Source organism: Sminthopsis crassicaudata, chromosome 3, assembly GCF_048593235.1.
Source record: "Sminthopsis crassicaudata isolate SCR6 chromosome 3, ASM4859323v1, whole genome shotgun sequence".
In the NCBI taxonomy this organism is placed as follows: domain Eukaryota; kingdom Metazoa; phylum Chordata; class Mammalia; order Dasyuromorphia; family Dasyuridae; genus Sminthopsis; species Sminthopsis crassicaudata.
Window position 1 is genome coordinate 211,449,730 of NC_133619.1, and position 7,625 is coordinate 211,457,354.

Sequence of the window (7,625 nt, forward strand, 5' to 3'; positions counted from 1 at the left end):
TTCTTTCTTTCTTTCTTTCTTTCTTTCTTTCTTTCTTTCTTTCTTTCTTTCTTTCTTTCTTTCTTTCTTTCTTTCTGGCACCTCAAGGCAGAAAAGAAAATGGAGTTTTCAAACTACTGGTCAATGAACTTGAGTTCAATTCCTGGCAAAATTTGTTGCATATCCAGCATTTAGCACTGTAGCTGGCACACTGTAAGAGTTTAGTTTATTGGATTGTATTGAAAAACTCTTAAGAGGATGCAGTCAATAAGTCAACACACTTAAAAGCAAATGAAAAGGGTTGTGGTGAAAGGAATGGAATCATAGTGGGTCCATTCCCCCTCTTCTTTCCCTCAATAAACTTGTTTTTCATATGGTCTTCATCACCAGTCTCTCACAAGAGCAGAAAATAAAGGGTACCCTTTCTGATTTAAGTTAGAGGATGAGGATTGTTTCCTGAGAAGTAGCTCCTGTGGCCTGGTAAAGTACTCAGGAATGGTCTTTGCCTTGATTTGTCAGATTGTCTAACTTAGGCTGGAGGAGCAAAATGAGCGGGTACCTCTCTGTCCCCTGCTGGGCAGGCACAGGCGATAGCGAGGAGTTCTAATTACTATCATAAACTGGGTCTTCCTTTTATCTTTTGAGAATTGGGAAGCCCAGCCACACTAAGACAAACTTCTTCCTCCCTTTCTTATCTTCTTTGAGAACAAAAAGACCTGGTTATCAAACCATCCATCCCATCTTCCCTCTTTTCTTCTCTGAGTAGAAGGACCACTAGCATTATTTGGGGTACCATTAACTCCAACAAGGCTATTTCCCATGGGCAGGCTCAAGCACCAACCTTTCTCCACCCGTTATAAAAGAGAAAGAACTTAGTCACCTTATACTCCCTCCGCCCTCCGATATTCTTTAAGTCTGTTTCAGGATAGAGGGGAGAAGGAAAGCCTAGCTACCCTGACCAGGCCCCATCAAGTTTTGGGCTCAACTATGATGCTGCTTCAACCCCTCAAGAACCCTGGGGGTTCCCTCCTGCTTTGAGCCCTCTCGCCACTCCCACTGCTCGAGACAAACGCCTCTGAAAAAAGTAGGTTTTCTTGTGGTTATGTTCCAGCTCTTTCTCTTTTTCTTCACATATTTCCGCTTCCCTGTCCTCTCTAACTCACCTCCACCCCACCCTAGAAGAAGCCCCGGCCTTCTGCTGGCAACATCCAGAACTCCCTCCAACCCTAGACTTCGGATTCAGAATGCTCTACACAGGGTTTTGAGACTAGCCTGAAAACCTCACTGCCCCAGCTTCATTTCCAGGCACCCAGCTCCGTTAACCAGGTGTGTTTGGACCACTACCACAAGTTGGAGATTTGCATATAAGCATCAATTGGATATTTTGTCTGTTTCAGGAAAGGTGGGAAGTGGAGCTTTATCTACTTATTTCTGGGAAAGCACGAGGCCTTTTGTTCTTTTTTCCTTTTTTTTTTTTTTTTAAACTAAGTACTTAGACCACGAACTCCTTCTAAGCAAGGGATTGGTTTTTTTCTCCTTTCTTTGTCTTTTCTTTTTCTTTTCCGGCGCTTAGCAGTGTCCGCCACACAGTGGGAGCTTAATTCGTATATTTTTATCCTTTAGTTTATTTGTTTTATTTTCCCTGCCCTTCCTTTTACTCTAAGCAGTGGTTTCTGAGGGGAAACTCTTTTTAAGCCTTTAGCTTCCTGGAGCATCGTCATTCTGCCCGCAGTTAGGAGCTCCGCTGGCCGGGCTCTCCCGCCCGCCGGCGCGCCTCTTGGTCGCAGAGGCTGCCCGGGACCCCGGGACCCCGGGACCCCGCGGCGCTCGCTGCCCCGAGCAGGGAGTGAGAGGGAGGGAAGAGGAAGGGAGCTAAAGAGAACTGGAGCCATTTTTTTCTTCTTTTCTTCTCCTGTAGGGGAAGAGGAGAGATAAAGCGTTAGGAGAACAAAATGTTAATTGCCAAATTTAAACAAATTAAGGGTAGTCCACAGGAATGTTGCAAGAACTCGATTGGGAGGTGTAAGGGTGGTGCGCTTTTCAGTCTTAGATATTTTTCGTTGCATTGATTGGTTTTCCTAAGGTTCCTTTTAAACAATTCCTTGTTACAATAAAAAAGAATGGATTTGGGAGTGAGACCTACAGGGGAAATTCTAGGCGTTGAGAAAATGTAAAACACAAATTAAACTTGTTTAAAAAGGGATTTAAAAACATTTTCTAGAAAAGGGAAGCCTGGCCCTTCTGCCTCCGCCCCCATCTGTAGGGAGCGCGGCCAGTAGGATTGGGGGGGGGGTACCCTCAGCTAGAGATGGGGTTTGAAGTCTGGGAGCGCGCCACCGCAGGTGAGAGCCCAACGCGTCAGTCTCCGCCTACGGGATTCCGAACTGAGAGCTCGGAGGAAGGAGTGCGCCTGCGCAACCAGTGAGTGGGAGTGGGTGAGGGGAGGAGAGAAAGGGGGAAAAGGCGGCTCTCCTATTCCCCACGCAGTGGGGCAAGGAGGCTAGCCCACGTAAGCGAGGGGAGAATCCAGGCTGCGTCAGGAGCTGGGGGATTCGCTGGGAGGGAGCGGGCCTCCCAGGGTCTCGGCCCCAGAACTAATGACGTAAAGTATAGGCTTGGGAGGCGTGGCTTCTGACATCTTTATAAAGGAAGTAACTAAGCACGCCTCTCAGTGTGGTGGTTCCATAGTGTAGTGGTTATCACGTCTGCTTTACACGCAGAAGGTCCTGGGTTCGAGCCCCAGTGGAACCAACTCAAGATCTTTTCTTTTTTCTCTCATTTTCCGTTGCACTTTGTCTTCACTCACTCAATTCACTTTTTCGCCTTTTAATTGTATAATCTAGAACCAGTTTCTCCCGCTCCCAAAAGCCTTCCCTACCCTCTCCTCTCAAGGTCATTACCCTGAAGCGGCCGCTCAAATTGGGGCAGATCTCAGTCCAGTACCCTGGGCCACTCTTCGAAGGGATTGAAGCTAAATGCACTTGGCCCCTGGGAAGAGGTCAAACCCCGGTCATTCATTTCCAGGGCTATTCAGACCAGGCACGCGTGTAAAAAAAATAAAAAAAGGTATTTCTTCCCACAGCCTCGATAATGCCCTGATGGAGGCCTAGTAAAGGAAAGAATCAAAGAAAGGGAAAAAAATCAGCACCCCCTACACATTAGATAACATTTGTCTACTGAATTGAATTGAAAGTCCCTAAGATGTGTGAGCCCTTAGCCTCTCTGGGTCTCGGCATCCCCATCTGCAAAATGGGTATTATAATAATAGCACCTACATCATTTATTGGTTGTTAGGATCATAAGACTTTAAAGAGCTTTAAAAATGTTAAGCTATTTTATTATTTATTTGTTATTCTAAAGTTGAGAGGTTAATGATTAAAGGCGGTAATCTTTTTTTTTTTTTTTCATTTTATTTTATTCATTTTTCCAAATTATCCCCCCTCCCTCCACTCCCTCCCCCCATGACAGGCAATCCCATACATTTTACATGTGTTACAATATAACCTAGATACAATATATGTGTGTAAATACCATTTTCTTGTTGCACGTTAAGTATTGGATTCCGAAGGTATAAGTAACCTGGGTAGATAGACAGCAGTGCTAACAATTTACATTCGCTTCCCAGTGTTCCTTCTCTGGGTGTAGTTGTTTCTGTCCATCATTGATCAACTGGAAGGGAGTTGGATCTTCTCTATGTTGAAGATATCCACTTCCATCAGAATACATCCTCATACAGTATTGTTGTTGAAGTGTATAGTGATCTTCTGGTTCTGCTCATTTCACTCAGCAACAGTTGATTTAAGTCTCTCCAGGCCTCTCTGTATTCCTCCTGCTGGTCATTTCTTACAGAGCAATAATATTCCATAACCTTCATATACCACAATTTACCCAACCATTCTCCAACTGATGGACATCCATTCAACTTCCAGTTTCTAGCCACTACAAAAAGAGCTGCCACAAACATTTTGGCACATACAGGTCCCTTTCCCCTCCTCAGTATTTCTTTGGGATATAAGCCCAGTAGCAGCACTGCTGGGTCAAAGGGTATGCACAGTTTGATAACTTTTGGGGCATAATTCCAGATTGCTCTCCAGAATGGTTGGATTCTTTTACAACTCCACCAACAATGCATCAGTGTCTCAGTTTTCCCACATCCCCTCCAACATTCATCATTATTTGTTCCTGTCATCTTAGTAAAGGCGGTAATCTTAAGGAAATTCAGATAAAAGAATCACATTAAATGACTGACACTAATATAAGTGGAGAAGATTATCAGGTATCTCCCCTGGTACCCAGGCTTTCTTTTCCCTGCAGGATTACAGATGGAGAGCTGGAAGAAACCTTAGAAGTCTTCTAAGCTAAACTCCTGATTTCACAATACTGGAAACAGGCCAAATAGCTTAAGTCCAAGGTCAGCAAGGCAAGTAAAGTGGAGGAGCCAGCATTAAATTCTAAAAACTGTCTTTTCATTTTTTAAAATTTATTTTATTTCATTTTATTTTTATTCCAAAATGAATAAACAACAAAGAAAATGAACATTTCTGATACATTTGTAGAACAGAATAAAAGGATTATACATGAAATGATGAATCTATTATGTAAAGGTTGCTTTTTTTTTTAAATATATAATTCAATAGGTAACTTCAAATCTATCCTGCTTGTCTTTGAGTTTTTACTAATATTCCTTCTGTTCTCTTTTCTTTGGGGGGATCTGGGAAGGAACCCCTCCCCTAACTATTCTCCCAGTGAAAAAAGAAAACAAAACCCTTGCAACCAATAGAATATAATAATTATATAATGCAAATTCCCATATAGTTTTTGTCCAAAAATGTCTCTTTCTGTATCTTGGATCATCTTGGATCTATCAGCCTGTCCAAAGGTTCATTATAGATCCTCCCACGTCTGTTTGATTGGTCAATTCATTAATCAGATGAACTTTAATCTTCTGACTCCAAATCCAAGATTCTTAAGTCAAAATCAGAAGAAGTAATTTTAACATCTATGAGACCAACTTTTTATATGTGACAATAAACACATCCAAGAGAGACCTTAGAGATTATCTATTTAAAGCCCTCAGTTTTTAGTCAATAAGGAATTTATTAAATCAGATGGTAAATATTAAGTGCCTGCTAGTGTCAGGCATTGTGCCAATGTTGGGAATACAAAAAAAGATAAATATAGATAGTCCTTGCTCTAGAGATCTCACAGTCTAACTGGGGAGTGAGGAAGAGAGACAGCAAGGAAAAATTTTATTCAATCAAACTATATACAGGATAAATTGTAAATAGTTAAAGTGCAGGCCCCCAAATTAAGAGGGACTGGGTAAGGCATCAGAACTATCGAATCTTTAATTTGGTTCTTCAATGTATGGAACAATGAGGCAAACAAAATTATTCTAGCATGTAAATACATACACAAATACATATGTGTGTGTATCTATCTACATATGTATATTGTTAACCAAATTTTTACTTTTTTGGTTTCTGAACTATGGGTAGTGCATAAAGCAGGGCCAAGAGCCAGATTTTACAAATCAGATAACAGTTTAATAAATTTTACAACATTTACATTTGACTAAGTGCCAAGTACAGTGCTAAATGCCAGAGAGACAAATACAAGCGTTTTAAAAAAAAAAAAAAAAAAGTCCTAGCCCAAAAGGAGCTTATATTCTAATGAGAAAAGAAAGGGGGTGTGCAAGGAAGAGAACATGTCTGTTTAGGGGCTTAATAATGAAGTCTCCTGAGCAAGTATGGCATTTTTTCATTAATCACCCGAACTATGTTACGTAGAAAATAAGTAGTAATAACTTATTGTAAATAGTTATAATAATCTTGGGGTTTGTTAGACTCTCTCCTATGCAGATTTAGAAGTATAAAGCCACATTTTTGAAAGGCTCAGAAATAATAATGTTTTTTTGAATCCCATAGAGACACTTCTGCAGATCTAATTTTTTTTTTTTTTATTACTTTGTGTTCATAATACATGACAATAAATTGTTATTGTTTAATATTTCAACTGAATTTACCCTACTATTTTACCTAGAAACTAGGGAGGGAGGGAGAATTAAGCCTTGAAACATCAGAGTAAGAAAGGCCTGAAGCTCATTTTACAGATAATGTTAGGAATAACCTATACATATAACAATTCCCTAACAATAATGTCAGGGAATAACCTATACATATTTCCTAACATTATTTAACTCCTAAGATATACTATCTTTTCCAGTTCCTTCACTCTTAAAAAATTATATCCAATATCCTGTGATTAGAGTATTGTGTCTCCTCAGATCTTTATAGTCGCTTCTCACTAGCTTAAATAAAAGTTTCTATCTAATATAATGGACTGTTACCATACTAACTGTGCTTATTAATTTATTACAGTGATTATCAAATCCCCATAGCATAAAATCCTGTTAATTAGTAGGCCTGAACAAGTAGGAGTTTGAGAGAAATTCCCATATCTTCAGTACTGGCTAAATTTTAGCTAAAGTTGCGAAGAAAGCAATGGACATTGGTCCTCTTCTTCCAACAAATAATCCCAGTCCCTGGTGGGCCTCATATAATGTAGGAGCCAGAGTTCATACAACCTTTACTCATTCAAGTGAGGGAAGAATATATAGCCATAGCTATATTAGGACTTAGAATTATCAGGAATTGGGGAAAATCCAGAGAAATGAGAGAACCTTCCTTCCTTTGCCAGGAGCAAGGAAGGGAAATGCATGTCCTACAATGTATCTCCATGCCTCCTATATTATTTGTACCTCTTAACAATCAAACATTTACAAAATACTTATTATAGGTCCAACATTTGCTTAAGCCCTCAGGGTTACAAAGAAAAAAAAATCTTTGCCCTCAAGAAGCTTACATTCTACTGGAGAAAATTAAGATGAAACATTGAGTAAACTAAAATAACTAGGCACTAAGAGTACAAGAAGAAAAAGAATGTGTAAAAAGACTGGAAAAATAGGAAGAGGCCAGATTGTGAAGAGTTTAAATATAAATAGAGGAGTATGGATTTAATCTTAGAGATGATTGGATGGAAGAACATATATGCTTGTCTCACACAGTCCACTTGTCTACTACTTGGTCAAGGAAAGGGTTCCCTAGGCCAAGGATTGTATACAGAGATGAGGCAGATTTAAGACCAGTAGTAAAATCTATTCTTCCCCAGAGTTCACGATAAATTAGATTATCTCTCCAGAGTGACAAGAATCCAGAGGGTCTTTGTGGAATTAAGAAACCTTTTATAAGTGACATGTAAACTCTTAAAGCAATTGGTCAAGTCATTTTTTGGATAAAGGATACTACGAAAAACTCCCAGATCTTGCAAGCAAACAGCATCAAATATCTGATCTATTTCCATTCATATATCACATCTCAATAGATCATAAGACCCTTAAGGAAAAGAACTTTCATTTTAATCTTTCTTTTTTCCAGCACCCAGTGTTTGGCACTGGTAGGTATTTAATTAATGTTTGTTGATTGCTGCTGTTGATGACTTGGGCACAGTGCTTTGTGCAAAATGCATGAAGCATTTATTAAGTGATTTGCACACACATAGTAATCACTTTTTTTTTTCTTTTTTTTCCTGAGGCTGGGGTTAAGTGACTTGCCCAGGGTCACACAGCTAGGGAAAGTTAAGTGTCT

The 7,625-nt window shown here is 39.9% G+C and overlaps 1 non-coding gene across 1 annotated transcript; it reads left to right on the forward strand.

Annotated features, from left to right (window-relative positions):
* The first annotated feature begins 2,657 nt into the window (after positions 1 to 2,657).
* Positions 2,658 to 2,730, forward strand: TRNAV-UAC (transfer RNA valine (anticodon UAC)). Its single transcript has one exon. It is a non-coding gene; the product is annotated as a tRNA-Val (tRNA).
* Positions 2,731 to 7,625: the final 4,895 nt, after the last annotated feature.